Genomic DNA, 16,595 nt, shown 5'->3' with positions numbered 1-16,595 from the left:
CTTTTCCTCTCCCTCTCTCTTCCCCTCTCCCCCCCTCTATCTCCCTCCCCCTACCTTTCTCTCCCTTCTATCTCCTTCTTTTCCTCTCTCTCTATCCCCTTTCTTTAATCCACAAAACTAATCTCCATGTCCAAATCAGGGAGCAAATATTCCAGCTCGCATGTTACTCTATCTGTATAGATATCCAAAGTGAGTCTCTCCTTCGTGACAAAAAAAGAGACGTAGTCCGAGAGAAAGTGACGGTTGAAGATCCGGATCGTACGGCTAGACTTGGTGCATTGCATTAGACAGAGTTGATAACTTCCAGTTCGATGGTATTATCAAAACCATTTACTTTTAGAGAAATAGGTCGAGACCTTTGATATTTCTCCAATAAATGATCAGATTCCAAATTCAGAGAATACCCATAGTCAGGAAGTAGCTCCTAGGAAACGATATGGAGCAGCGGTGTTGTAGATAAATGGATAAGCTATAATCTAGGAAAGAAAATTCGACGAGGAAAGATAGAAAGAGATATAGAAGGATTAATAGTCACGACAAATAGATACCGGAGGATGGAGAGAGAGAGACATATAGATCGATACAGAAATAATTAAATAGAGAGAGAAAGAGAAAGAAATATAGATAGATAGGTTGACAGTTAGAGAGAGGGAGAGAGAGAGACAGTGAGATGAAGATGAAGATAGAGAGATAGATACGTCTGTCGAAGCGAGATAGACAAGGAAAAATCAGGGAAGGTAGAGAGAGCAAAAGATATCTGTTTGTCACTTGCCAGAGAACGTGATATTGATACGGAGAGATAGAGAGATAGATTGAAACACATGGTGGACAAAATAGTCACGACAGTGAGGAGTCTGATGTAAGAGAGAGAAAACGACAGGGTTGAGACAAAATGTCGGTGTTGGTCTAGAGAGAGAGTGAGCAAATGATCAGTAGAGATAAGAGGGTATCGGTGAGAGAAAGAGATAGAGTGAAAAGAGGGTAGAGACGGAAAGAGAAATGCGCTCTTGTTTCAAAGCACCTGGTACTTAACCTGTAGAAATTTAAGCGAGACCGTCCCCTGTTGCAACCAGGAACATTCTTCCCACCAGCCTATCCATCATCTCTCGCATGCCGACGCAAACTTCTCAACAAGACCTTTGTGTGCCTGTTGTTGGGCCTCTATGCATCCCTAGTGTGTGGGCCTCTCTATGCGCTTAGTGTGCCAGCGATTGGGTGAGAAGACAAAAATAAGGGGTGAATTATCCAATTCTAAACCCTTATCGTTGTTGATTTCAGCTTATGCAATACAATTTATAAAACCCTAACTTAAGACGTATAAAGGTAAGAGTAGGTATCGTCCAAGGGAAGCTAGTAGGGTAATTCAATTAGTGATCTAAAATGAATAATTTGACCCTAATTAGGGCTAATTTAATCTTCAATGAAGATCAAATCACTATAATTAGACGAAGAATTTGGAAAGGAGGGTAGAGGAGACGGGAAGAATAGAAGAGGTAAGGATCTCTAAATTGACTTCTTAGATCCAATAAAAGGGATCAAAGTAGTCACTTCAATGTCAATTCAATGTCAATTTGTTTTGGGGGGAACTGGTTATCCAAACTAACTTGCCACTTCTCATTAACTTACCCTAATCTTTCCCAGGAGTCAAAGTCTTTTTTTTCTTTGATGATTTCTTTGTTTTTAAATGTGCAAGTGGAATAGTTAGTTCAATTCAACAATCAATCCTATTTGGTACTTCAGTGTAAGGACTTGTGCATGCAGCTCAAGCCAAGCGATTTCGAGTATCATGCTAATATTAAGAACACCAATCAAGAGATTCATTAGAAAATAATCTAAATTACACGAAAAAATTTAAAAAATAAATACAAAGAAGCAAATATAGTTGATCTGGGCTGGTTCTCTTATCTGTCTTGCACATGTGAAACAGCCCCTTCCATAATGACATCCTCCATTTGAATTTCTATCTTTGTATTTAGGTTAAATGGTAAACACTGCCGTTTTACTCCCAACAAGTAATGATTCTGTCGCTCGATCTAGCCTTGATCTGAATGATCCAAACATAGAGATAGAGAGAAGAGGCCAATATGAGCAAACCCATAAATTGTGAACTCAAAACTACTCCAGGATTAAGAGCAATTAATAAATAAATATTGACCTATCTTAGCCATTGGATCAATATATCATTTTTTAATTAAATTTTGAATTACACGCAATGTTGTGTCGCTTCCTGATGGGCTGGAAAATTTTAACTGCATTTTGGCCGGTTCTGTCTCGCTGCGCCGTGTGCCCCGAGGAAATAAAAAATAAATAAAATACGTATCAATTTGCACTTACCTGTGCGCTTTTACCAGAGGCAACCTATCTGGTGTTGCAACGTCATCTCATGTGCGTGCATCTTTGTATGCAGACCACGGGCGGTGCACTTAGCGCCTCAAAAGATGCCTCTACCGATTGCATTTAAGTCGTCAGATTCTTTTTGAACCATCGAGATATTATCGCGTGGGCCCACTAAAAAACTGACGCCACCAAACAATAATAGGAGATAGGCCCCTCTAATAACTTTCATATTAAGTATGCTAATATGATTATATTTAGATGTCTATTTGCATTGGATCACTCATATTTGCGTGTAATCAAGCTAAAAATGATTTCATCTATTTTTAGAATGAATTCCTGACTTTTCTACATTTTGTGTCTTTCGTGGAAATTTTCTTACGGCGATTTTCAAAGAATATAATTTTGAGACAGAATATGATTTTTCTAGAACTTTCAGAAGGCGACAAATCCTAGTCCTTGCAGAAGATTGGGGCCAGCCACTCATTAGCTAAGTTAACGATAGGCATCAGCCAATCATTACCCAGCCAATCATTGCTTCGCAATTTGCGAACCGATGATTGCACTTATGACTGACAGGTTTTTGGACCACACATTTTTGCATTAAATGACATGTGGACCAAGGCACAAAGGACAAAACATACTTTTATTTCTTTTTCTTTGAAATGGCACAGCGATGTGGTGCGCTCGTGTCCACTTATTTTAAACAAAAGAAAGAAAAAAATGAGAAAGAGGGTTTTGTGGCGCGCACTGACGTGCCGCCAGGTCATCCTCGAGAAAGAGTCTTTCTTTCTTTTTTTATTTATTATTTCACTCTTTCTGTTTATCATTTTTAGGTACATTGGACTCCAAAAGGCGCATTCACGGAATACAAAATGCACAGAATTTCAAGCGCTTTGACTTCTTAACGGAAGTGCACGATGAGGAAGCTGGGGAGGAGAAAGAAAGAATCAAGGCCTAGGATTGGCTGAAATGTTCAGCCCTGCTTCAAACAGCCATAACGTTTGATCTACAACTCAGATTGAGCTGAAATGTTCAGCCCTGCTTCGTCTTCTTCTCCTCCTTTCATCCATATCTCGTGATGTATAAATAGAGGCCTGGATCACTGTAAAATTCATCTTGAACTTGCTTTCTACCTGTGTGGGCTGATTGAAAGATAGTGAGTTTTGAGATCCATCAAGTGTGTTCTTGGTGTCCTGGTGTGTGGGCAGAAGCATTGGAGAAGAGGGTGAGCTTACTAGCCCTCATAAATTGCCCTGATCCTGGAAAACGTAAGGATCTAAGGTAAGCGTCTTCGCCTTACGTTGTTTATTTTCCGATATCATAGTTAGCGTAATTAGGCTTTATCGTATTCTTTTCACTTACATTTTACTTTCTTGTATCCTCGCACTCGCCTCCTATCCTGTCCATTTTACTTTATTTCACTACCATCCTTCACACACTCGCCCACCATCGTGTCCTCCAGATTACCTAACTCATGCCCATGCCGCTCGCATAATTCATGTTCGCTACTCTTTTCTTTACTAAATAAATGAGCATATAACTTATATCCTTTTGCTCGAGATCCCTTGCTCACATACTCTACTTTCCTTTTCATCTCTTTTCCCATGGATCATCGCTATAATAAGAACTTAATTCCTTAATCAGTGTTCCATGGGGACACGGTCCATACTCATCACTAACTAAATATTCTTAAGTAAGCACCATTAAATATAACTTTTATTGAATAATCTCAATTACCAACGATGAATTAACACCCTAAGTTTGAGATTATCACCATATGTTTCTCTCTCCTCCATATTTCCTAAGAAAACCATAGAAAAATTGAGATTAATTCGACAAGACCCGCAATTATTTTTATTCAACCATGAGTCTGAGCTTTTTAAGCGAATTTGTAACCACAATTTAAAAGAGTCCCTCTCACTTTAGAAATTACTTTAAACTCCCAAATTGCTTATGATTATATCCTTTTCTACTTAAAAATTCATTTCTTCCTCAAACAATTCCACACAAATTCAATAAAATTCTAGAAAAATCTAGAATGTTCAGTAATTCATCCAACGTCAATTGACATTAAAATTATTTTTTAAACCTGCATTTCCATTTAAGCAGAGTTATTCCAAGCTTAAATAAGTTCCATAAAATTCTTAAATAAACATGAAATTAGAATAAAATCAGAATTCACTTGGAATAATAATTAACATGTAAATATATGATAACAAGTCTATTTTAAACTCTTTAGATGAAGAAACTTATGCTAATAAATTGAATTAAACACCAAATTTAGGGTGTTTTCAGTGGGCTCCTTGTGTGGCCGTGCTCGATGGCTACTGGCTAAAGTCAGTGTCATGAACTCGCTGGCTGGTGACTCGCTGGACTACTGGCGTGTTTCTTAATTCAACTAGCCGCTAGAATACTTTTTTTTTGTTCTTCTTGTTTTTCACTTAAAGTTTACTGGACTAATAATTCCAAAACATTTTTCGACATGAGATAAACTCTAGTCTTAAAGCACTATTTAGGATTTTAGGAGAACAAATGGTCATGTTGAAGATTTTTAAGAACAAATATATGGAAGGAAATTTATAGAAAAATAGATATAAAAATAATAAAGTAATTCTAAAATGTGTATATTTTTAGTACTAAAAATCACTTTATCACATGTGTCTATTACTGTTGTCGGACCATCAATCAGAAGCACCCCACAAGCACACCAAACGCTCTGACTCAAGGGCTGAAAAACTTAAAAACAAAGCTAGAAGCACAGTTTAAATAGCATAAAGTGTAGTGGCAAGCGTCTTTTATGTTAATTGAAAACACAAAATTACACGTGAGTAAAATCAAGTAGAACGCTCTGAACTTATGCTTAAAAACAAAGTGTAGTGGCGTGTGGAGTTCGAATCCACAAGGAATGGGGCATAACAATGTCAAACATTCTGAGGTAATTCAGAAAATTAGATGAATAAATGAGGTTGGCTGAGATATATGAATCATGTATTTAGGAAGAAACTGGACTAGCTTTGCAACAAGTCTAAGATCTGATAATTACGAGTAAATTGAGGACAAGTCGTAGGTAGAAATATAGAGAGAGCAAAGGTGATTAAGGTCTAATTATTACACCAAAAAGGTTTGGCAAGCACAGATATGATCTCTTTAAGAAATCAATGACAAGTTTTAGAGGGGATAACAGCCCGCCAAACTCCATACTCCAAAGCTACTGGGAGGATGGACATGTGCCTATGGATCTCACTATGCACATATATCATATGTCAATATTCTCTCAGCAATTCAATATGGACAGAACTGCCCAAATTGAGCCATATGGGCAATCAAAAATGAGTAGGGTGAAAATGTTGGGCGGGTGATCCTCTGCTGTACAATCTGACTCAAAGCGTCCTTAGGCAGCCATATTGCACAGAAAAAGTAATTGGATGAGGGAGAAATAGCGGGTGGCCTTTCTCACCATACGATCTAGACGGAATGTCCAGATCGCACCACATGTTCTAGGAAAAAAAGGATTACGCATTAGTCTCACAAGGGTTATTTGAAAGGATTATAACTATATAATATATGTGCGCTGCATAAGATATTTAAAAAATTATATCGAGATGTCACCGCTCTTGCATGCTAATAACATGATAAACCCGTGTATATTTCCATACGTTTAGGATTTTTGGTATTATTAACTTATCATTTTATCACTTGAATGAACTAAATATTTGTGCAATAGCTGTAAATTCTAATTTTTGCACATTATGGTTATTTTTTACTAAACTCCTTGACTTCTTTGAAGTCAATAAATTGTATTGCTGATGCGTATTCTATAGTTTCACATGTGCAGAATTTGTATGAATGAGAAGATGGTAATTCTTAAAGAGTTGGAAATTTTTTGAGAGTTGAGTAATTCTCAATAGGGGCAAGAAAGGTGCAAAAGGTGCTGTGGGCCTACAAAAGAGAGGTCTGAGGAAACGGGCCACAACCTGGCATGCCCACTGGGCTTCAAAGACTTACAAAGAAAGAAGCTAAAGATTACTACGGAAGCTCTAAATCAATGGATAAAAAGAGGCAAAGGGCAAGAAAAGAGCATAGAACATGCCCAAAGTGGTATTTTAGTATTTGTTCCAATGTATAAATATGCTGTTTTCTCCTTCATTTCCTCGTTCTGGAGGTGCTCTAGCAAGTGGCTGGCTAGCAAGATAAGGCATATTTCAGAATCCAGGTTGTTCTACATGCTTAATGTAAGGTTATTGAAGTTTTCTCTTAGCCACATCTATTGAATGCATTGAGAAATGCCTTATCCTGGAAAAATCTAAGGACTCAGACTTGAGAGGAAGCATTGAGGGCTCAGTAAACTTCCACTGAGGTTTTTAAGAACTTAGGTCTACATTTTCCCATGATTATCTATCCATCGTCCCTTTAAAACAACACTTTCTCACTCTAAACACTCATTTTTCCATACTTTCTCTCTCTAGAATCCACCCTTTCTGTACCTAGACTTCATCCATAGGCCAAGTTCATCCTCCCAATTTCATAGAAAAATCTCCTTCATTTGCACTTTCAAATTCCATCTCAAACTCCTTCTACCCTCTTCTTCATTTTATCTCTCTATCTCCTCATTTGGACCTTTTCTCTCCCTAAAACCGTTTCTTTCTCTCTCTAAATCCATATCTATTGCTCTCTAGACTCTGCTGATCTCTCCACTTCGTCCCTAGAAACTTTTCATTAAAATTTTCACTTTTGAACCTTTCAAACTCAAATTATTTCTATCTTCGCTGTCCTTGTCCATTGGTGTGCACTGCACGGCAGCACGCGTGCGCTAGCGAGCACACTTGCCCGCCGGTCACGCGCGCTCGCCACAGCTGCACCCACCGGGCACGGAGGTATCAACAGTGAGCACTTACTTGATTTTTGGTAAGTCCAAAAGAGGTCAACCAGTTTGAACTGGTCCGAAACTGGATCGAACAAGGTCGAACCCGCCATATAAAAACCGAAAAAAAAACAATAAAATTATATTCATTGATTAAAAGAATATATAATCCCACCACCGCTCTGCCACCGTTGTGTTGATGCTCCAACATCGCTTCTCCACCGCCACGTCTCTGCTCTGCCGCCACTCTACCAACGCCACCGCCGCAGTTGCCCCCAGTGATCACCAGAGCAGGTAATTTCTGTTTTTTTGCATTTAAAATTATAAATTTAATGTCAGAAAAAAATTAATAAAATGCCATAAAATACAAAAAACAAAATTACACTTCGTCCTAGGGGTGTAATAGATTATTTAAACCCTTCACAACCATGATTTATTTTTATTTGAGTGATATTAAACACGTAAATTACATGAGAGTAGGCCGTTTAGGTTTTGAGGGTTTTTTCCCATTCTATGTCTAATTATATGTTTTCCACTAGGTTTCCTTGGTCTTCTGCATACTTTGAATTGTCGATAGAAGGGCATTTAAATTTGGAAGGGCATTTAAATTTGGAAGGACATTTGTTTATTCAATAGATACGATGTTTTCTGCTGACGCAATTTCTTTTCTTTCACTTTCTTCTACCACTAAAGATCACCCCTTCAGCTTGGGCCCTGCCAATGGCGGCAGGGCCAGCCGAGGGCACCCATTCCATGAATAATACAAATCGGTAAAACAGTTTAAAGTGTATGCAGGCGGGCTCCAGACGTGGCGCCGCAGCCCGAACCGGCTAGAACTGGTTGCCCTCGAAGGTCTGGCCAAAGGACCAGCCGCGAGGGGCGACGTCGTAGCTGACGACCGTCCTTCCGTCGCTGGTGGTGACCTTGAAGGAGAGGCTCTGGCTACCGAGGTTGGCGTTGCTTTGCCAGTTCTGGCCCCAGTTGCGAGAGAGGGCCTGCCAGTCGGAGGTGGGAGTCTTCAAGGCAACGGCGACGACGTCGCCAGCGCCTCCGACGTTGGTGACGAGAACGAGGTTGAAGAAGCTGTGGTCGTTGACGGTGAAGCGGATTCCGCCGGACTTCACGCAGGGGACGCGCTGGTAGGCGACGGGGACGATGCCGGCGCGGTACTGGGCGATTTTGAGGAAGGCGGGCTGGGCTAAGTCGAAGTGCTCGCGCGGGGGGTTGCACCAGCCGCCGTTGTCGCTGGGGATGGAAGGGTTGGGCGGGCAGAAGTTGGTGGCCGTGACGGTGATGGTTCCGGGTAAGCACCATTTTGGGTCGCCGGCGCACTTGATCGTGTAGCAGGATCCGCAGCTCAGCCCGTTGTTGAACAGCGCCGTGCTTAGCGCCGCCGTGTTCGTCCCATAACCCTGGCTGTATAGGTTTCCGTATCCGCATGCCCCACCTGCATCATTATCCAATTTTAGTTCAGTTTTCTTCCTCTGTGTCTATCTCTGTCTTTACACCCCTCACTCTCTCTTTACAAATCTCTGCACCTATCTCTCCCTCTACAACTCTCTACATATATCAGTCTCTAGTACTCTCTCCCTTTATATTTCTCTACGTCCCTCCATTGCTCTCCCTCTATCTCTTTTTACAACTCTGTACAGCTCGCTATCTCTCGTTACAGTTCTCTACATTTATTTACTTTTCTAGAACTCTAAAACTCGAGAACTCTTTTTGGGTCGCGATTTTCTAGAGAAGCGATGCGGGAGATTCATCTCTTCTCTTTGTTTTTTCTCTCCGTCCATCTATCTCTCTTCCTCTCTGCCACTCAGTCACTCCCTCGTTATGTTTATTGGGTACCGATGTCTCTCCATCTAGCTACCCAATTTTTTATCATCTCTTTATTTACTTGCCTATCTGTCTCTGGCAACCGAAGCTGAGAGAGAGAAAAGGATCGATCCCTCACAGAAACTGGCGATCTGTCCATCTCTCTTCTCATGCGCATCTCGTTATCTATCTCTCCAAGGAGAGGGGAAATACGTACCCATTGTGCCGGAGGCGTCGCCGCCGCCGTAGAAGGTGGCGTGGGCGTTCTGCCAGCCGCCCTGGGCGGCGCTCGACCGGAGAACCGTCGCGAAGAGGAGAACGCCGAGTACGAAGCCCGCCGCTGGTGCCATGGCTGGATGTGTAGAGAGAAAACCTGGCTTGTTTCTGCCTTCTTCTTTCCTGAGTTAGAGAGCGAGATGTAGAGCTGTAAGAGAGAAGAAGAGCTGTAGAGAGAAGAAGAGCTGTAGAGAGATAAAGAGCTGTAGAGAGATAAAGAGCTGAAGAGAGAAGTTGATGATGGGCTGTGGAGGGGAGGTCGGTTGGTTTTATAAAGGGAGAAGGGAGCCTGGGCGGTGGGTCCTATGCAAATACTTTAGCGGTTTTCTCTAGTTGGGAGATCATAAGATTGTCTTTCTTGGTTGGGCCCACCAGGAACATGGGCTGGCTTGTTGCTGATGTGGACCGCCGCCGGAGCCAGCGTTGAAGCGGTTTTCTCTCTCTCTCCTCACTCCCTCTCACCATCTCTCCCTCTCTCCTCTGCCCCCCTCTCTCTCCTTCTCTTCCCCTCTCTCTCCCCCTCTCCCCCCTTCTATCTCTCTCCCCTTCTGTCTCCTTTTCCTCTCTCTCTCTCTTCCCTCTCCCCCTCTATCTCCTCCCCTACCTTTCTCTCCCTTCTATCTCCTTCTTTTCCTCTCTCTCTCTATCCCCTTTCTTTAATCCACAAAACTAATCTCCATGTCCAAATCAGGGAGCAAATATTCCAGCTCGCATGTTACTCTATCTGTATAGATATCCAAAGTGAGTCTCTCCTTCGTGACAAAAAAAGAGACGTAGTCCGAGAGAGAAAGTGACGGTTGAAGATCCGGATCGTACGGCTAGACTTGGTGCATTGCATTAGACAGAGTTGATAACTTCCAGTTCGATGGTATTATCAAAACCATTTACTTTTAGAGAAATAGGTCGAGACCTTTGATATTTCTCCAATAAATGATCAGATTCCAAATTCAGAGAATACCAATAGTCAGGAAGTAGCTCCTAGGAAACGATATGGAGCAGCGGTGTTGTAGATAAATGGATAAGCTATAATCTAGGAAAGAAAATTCGACGAGGAAAGATAGAAAGAGATATAGAAGGATTAATAGTCACGACAAATAGATACCGGAGGATGGAGAGAGAGAGACATATAGATCGATACAGAAATAGATAAATAGAGAGAGAGAAAGAGAAAGAAATATAGATGGATAGGTTGATAGTTAGAGAGAGGGAGAGAGAGAGAAACAGTGAGAGGAAGAGGAAGATAAAGAGATAGATACGTGGGTCGAGGCGAGATAGACAAGGAAAGATCAGGGAAGGTAGAGAGAGCAAAAGATATCTGTTTGTCACTTGCCAGAGAACGTGATATTGATACGGAGAGATAGAGATAGATTGAAACACATGGTGGACAAAATAGTCACGACAGTGAGGAGTCTGATGTAAGAGAGAGAAAACGACAGGGTTGAGACAAAATGTCGGTGTTGGTCTAGAGAGAGAGTGAGCAAATGATCAGTAGAGATAAGAGGGTATCGGTGAGAGAAAGAGATAGAGTGAAAAGAGGGTAGAGACGGAAAGAGAAATGCGCTCTTGTTTCAAAGCACCTGGTACTTAACCTGTAGAAATTTAAGCGAGACCGTCCCCTGTTGCAACCAGGAACATTCTTCCCACCAGCCTATCCATCATCTCTCGCATGCCGACGCAAACTTCTCAACAAGACCTTTGTGTGCCTGTTGTTGGGCCTCTATGCATCCCTAGTGTGTGGGCCTCTCTATGCGCTTAGTGTGCCAGCGATTGGGTGAGAAGACAAAAATAAGGGGTGAATTATCCAATTCTAAACCCTTATCGTTGTTGATTTCAGCTTATGCAATACAATTTATAAAACCCTAACTTAAGACGTATAAAGGTAAGAGTAGGTATCGTCCAAGGGAAGCTAGTAGGTAATTCAATTAGTGATCTAAAATGAATAATTTGACCTAATTAGGGCTAATTTAATCTTCAATGAAGATCAAATCACTATAATTAGACGAAGAATTTGGAAAGGAGGGTAGAGGAGACGGAAGAATAGAAGAGGTAAGGATCTCTAAATTGACTTCTTAGATCCAATAAAAGGGATCAAAGTAGTCACTTCAATGTCAATTCAATGTCAATTTGTTTTGGGGGGAACTGGTTATCCAAACTAACTTGCCACTTCTCATTAACTTACCCTAATCTTTCCCAGGAGTCAAAGTCTTTTTTTTCTTTGATGATTTCTTTGTTTTTAAATGTGCAAGTGGAATAGTTAGTTCAATTCAACAATCAATCCTATTTGGTACTTCAGTGTAAGGACTTGTGCATGCAGCTCAAGCCAAGCGATTTGAGTATCATGCTAATATTAAGAACACCAATCAAGAGATTCATTAGAAAATAATCTAAATTACGAAAAATTTAAAAATAAATACAAAGAAGCAAATATAGTTGATCTGGGCTGGTTCTCTTATCTGTCTTGCACATGTGAAACAGCCCCTTCCATAATGACATCCTCCATTTGAATTTCTATCTTTGTATTTAGGTTAAATGGTAAACACTGCCGTTTTACTCCCAACAAGTAATGATTCTGTCGCTCGATCTAGCCTTGATCTGAATGATCCAAACATAGAGATAGAGAGAAGAGGCCAATATGAGCAAACCCATAAATTGTGAACTCAAAACTACTCCAGGATTAAGAGCAATTAATAAATAAATATTGACCTATCTTAGCCATTGGATCAATATATCATTTTTTAATTAAATTTTGAATTACACGCAATGTTGTGTCGCTTCCTGATGGGCTGGAAAATTTTAACTGCATTTTGGCCGGTTCTGTCTCGCTGCGCCGTGTGCCCCGAGGAAATAAAAAATAAATAAAATACGTATCAATTTGCACTTACCTGTGCGCTTTTACCAGAGGCAACCTATCTGGTGTTGCAACGTCATCTCATGTGCGTGCATCTTTGTATGCAGACCACGGGCGGTGCACTTAGCGCCTCAAAAGATGCCTCTACCGATTGCATTTAAGTCGTCGGATTCTTTTTGAACCATCGAGATTTTATCGCGTGGGCCCACTAAAAAACTGACGCCACCAAACAATAATAGGAGATAGGCCCCTCTAATAACTTTCATATTAAGTATGCTAATATGATTATATTTAGATGTCTATTTGCATTGGATCACTCATATTTGCGTGTAATCAAGCTAAAAAATGATTTCATCTATTTTTAGAATGAATTCCTGACTTTTCTACATTTTTGTGTCTTTCGTGGAAATTTTCTTACGAGCGATTTTCAAAGAATATAATTTTTGAGACAGAATATGATTTTTTCTAGAACTTTCAGAAGGCGACAAATCCTAGTCCTTGCAGAAGATTGGGGCCAGCCACTCATTAGCTAAGTTAACGATAGGCATCAGCCAATCATTACCCAGCCAATCATTGCTTCGCAATTTGCGAACCGATGATTGCACTTATGACTGACAGGTTTTTTTTGGACCACACATTTTTTGCATTAAATGACATGTGGACCAAGGCACAAAGGGACAAAACATACTTTTTATTTCTTTTTTTCTTTGAAATGGCACGAGCGATGTGGTGCGCTCGTGTCCACTTATTTTAAACAAAAGAAAGAAAAAAATGAGAAAGAGGGTTTTGCGGCGCGCACTGACGTGCCGCCAGGTCATCCTCGAGAAAGAGTCTTTCTTTCTTTTTTTATTTATTATTTCACTCTTTCTGTTTATCATTTTTAGGTACATTGGACTCCAAAAAGCGCATTCACGGAATACAAAATGCACAGAATTTCAAGCGCTTTGACTTCTTAACGGAAGTGCACGATGAGGAAGCTGGGGAGGAGAAAGAAAGAATCAAGGCCTAGGATTGGCTGAAATGTTCAGCCCTGCTTCAAACAGCCATAACGTTTGATCTACAACTCAGATTGAGCTGAAATGTTCAGCCCTGCTTCGTCTTCTTCTCCTCCTTTCATCCATATCTCGTGATGTATAAATAGAGGCCTGGATCACTGTAAAATTCATCTTGAACTTGCTTTCTACCTGTGTGGGCTGATTGAAAGATAGTGAGTTTTGAGATCCATCAAGTGTGTTCTTGGTGTCCTGGGTGTGTGGGCAGAAGCATTGGAGAAGAGGGTGAGCTTACTAGCCCTCATAAATTGCCCTGATCCTGGAAAAACGTAAGGATCTAAGGTAAGCGTCTTCGCCTTACGTTGTTTATTTTCCCGATATCATAGTTAGCGTAATTAGGCTTTATCGTATTCTTTTCACTTACATTTTACTTTCTTGTATCCTCGTACCTCGTCTCCCTATCCTGTCCATTTTACTTTATTTCACTACCATCCTTCACACACTCGTCCACCATCGTGTCCTCCAGATTACCTAACTCATGCCCATGCCGCTTCGCATAATTCATGTTCGCTTACTCTTTTCTTTACTAAATAAATGAGCATATAACTTATATCCTTTTGCTCGAGATCCCTTGCTCACATACTCTACTTTCCTTTTCATCTCTTTTCCCATGGATCATCGCTATAATAAGAACTTAATTCCTTAATCAGTGTTCCATGGGGACACGGTCCATACTCATCACTAACTAAATATTCTTAAGTAAGCACCATTAAATATAACTTTTATTGAATAATCTCAATTACCAACGATGAATTAACACCCCTAAGTTTGAGATTATCACCATATGTTTCTCTCTCCTCCATATTTCCCTAAGAAAAACCATAGTAAAATTGAGATTAATTCGACAAGACCCCGCAATTATTTTTATTCAACCGCGCGAGTGCGAGCTTTTTTAAGCGCGAATTTGTAACCACAATTTAAAAAGAGTCCCTCTGACTTTAGAAATTACTTTAAACTCCCAAATTGCTTATGATTATATCCTTTTCTACTTAAAAATTCATTTCTTCCTCGAAACAATTCCACACAAATTCAATAAAATTCTGAAAAAATCTAGAATGTTCAGTAATTCATCCAACGTCAATTGACATTAAAATTATTTTTTAAACCTGCATTTCCATTTAAGCAGAGTTATTCCAAGCTTAAATAAGTTCCATAAAATTCTTAAATAAACATGAAATTAGAATAAAATCAGAATTCACTTGGAATAATAATTAACATGTAAATATATGATAACAAGTCTATTTTAAACTCTTTAGATGAAGAAACTTATGCTAATAAATTGAATTAAACACCAAATTTAGGGTGTTTTCAGTGGGCTCCTTGTGTGGCCGTGCTCGATGGCTACTGGCTAAAGTCAGTGTCATGAACTCGCTGGCTGGTGACTCGCTGGACTACTGGCGTGTTTCTTAATTCAACTAGCCACTAGAATACTTTTTTTTTGTTCTTCTTGTTTTTCACTTAAAGTTTACTGGACTAATAATTCCAAAACATTTTTCGACATGAGATAAACTCTAGTCTTAAAGCACTATTTAGGATTTTAGGAGAACAAATGGTCATGTTGAAGATTTTAAGAACAAATATATGGAAGGAAATTTATAGAAAAATAGATATAAAAATAATAAAGTAATTCTAAAATGTGTATATTTTTAGTACTAAAAATCACTTTATCACATGTGTCTATTATTGTTGTCGGACCATCAATCAGAAGCACCCCACAAGCACACCAAACGCTCTGACTCAAGGGCTGAAAAACTTAAAAACAAAGCTAGAAGCACAGTTTAAATAGCATAAAGTGTAGTGGCAAGCGTCTTTTATGTTAATTGAAAACACAAAATTACACGTGAGTAAAATCAAGTAGAACGCTCTGAACTTATGCTTAAAAACAAAGTGTAGTGGCGTGTGGAGTTCGAATCCACAAGGAATGGGGCATAACAATGTCAAACATTCTGAGGTAATTCAGAAAATTAGATGAATAAATGAGGTTGGCTGAGATATATGAATCATGTATTTAGGAAGAAACTGGACTAGCTTTGCAACAAGTCTAAGATCTGATAATTACGAGTAAATTGAGGACAAGTCGTAGGTAGAAATATAGAGAGAGCAAAGGTGATTAAGGTCTAATTATTACACCAAAAGGTTTGGCAAGCACAGATATGATCTCTTTAAGAAATCAATGACAAGTTTTAGAGGGGATAACAGCCCGCCAAACTCCATACTCCAAAGCTACTGGGAGGATGGACATGTGCCTATGGATCTCACTATGCACATATATCATATGTCAATATTCTCTCAGCAATTCAATATGGACAGAACTGCCCAAATTGAGCCATATGGGCAATCAAAAATGAGTAGGGTGAAAATGTTGGGCGGGTGATCCTCTGCTGTACAATCTGACTCAAAGCGTCCTTAGGCAGCCATATTGCACAGAAAAAGTAATTGGATGAGGGAGAAATAGCGGTGGCCTTTCTCACCATACGATCTAGACGGAATGTCCAGATCGCACCACATGTTCTAGGAAAAAAAGGATTACGCATTAGTCTCACAAGGGTTATTTGAAAGGATTATAACTATATAATATATGTGCGCTGCATAAGATATTTAAAAAATTATATCGAGATGTCACCGCTCTTGCATGCTAATAACATGATAAACCCGTGTATATTTCCATACGTTTAGGATTTTTGGTATTATTAACTTATCATTTTATCACTTGAATGAACTAAATATTTGTGCAATAGCTGTAAATTCTAATTTTTGCACATTATGGTTATTTTTTACTAAACTCCTTGACTTCTTTGAAGTCAATAAATTGTATTGCTGATGCGTATTCTATAGTTTCACATGTGCAGAATTTGTATGAATGAGAAGATGGTAATTCTTAAAGAGTTGGAAATTTTTTGAGAGTTGAGTAATTCTCAATAGGGGCAAGAAAGGTGCAAAAGGTGCTGTGGGCCTACAAAAGAGAGGTCTGAGGAAACGGGCCACAACCTGGCATGCCCATTGGGCTTCAAAAGACTTACAAAGAAAGAAGCTAAAGATTACTACGGGAAGCTCTAAATCAATGGATAAAAAGAGGCAAAAGGGCAAGAAAAGAGCATAGAACATGCCCAAAGTGGTATTTTAGTATTTGTTCCAATGTATAAATATGCTGTTTTCTCCTTCATTTCCCCTCGTTCTGGAGGTGCTCTAGCAAGTGGCTGGCTAGCAAGATAAGGCATATTTCAGAATCCAGGTTGTTCTACATGCTTAATGTAAGGTTATTGAAGTTTTCTCTTAGCCACATCTATTGAATGCATTGAGAAATGCCTTATCCTGGAAAAATCTAAGGACTCAGACTTGAGAGGAAGCATTGAGGGCTCAGTAAACTTCCACTGAGGTTTTTAAGAACTTAGGTCTACATTTTCCC

General features: G+C 39.7%; 1 pseudogene; it reads right to left on the bottom strand.

Moving 5' to 3' along the window:
- Nucleotides 1-7,818: 7,818 nt before the first annotated feature.
- Nucleotides 7,819-9,363, bottom strand: LOC144706565 (expansin-A10 pseudogene; annotated as a pseudogene).
- Nucleotides 9,364-16,595: the final 7,232 nt, after the last annotated feature.

The sequence above is a fragment of the Wolffia australiana genome, chromosome 8 (genome assembly GCF_029677425.1).
Source record: "Wolffia australiana isolate 7733 chromosome 8, ASM2967742v1".
Taxonomy (NCBI): Eukaryota; Viridiplantae; Streptophyta; class Magnoliopsida; order Alismatales; family Araceae; genus Wolffia; species Wolffia australiana.
The sequence above is the reverse complement of the archived record's forward strand: the minus strand, read 5'-3'. Positions and strand labels throughout refer to the sequence as shown.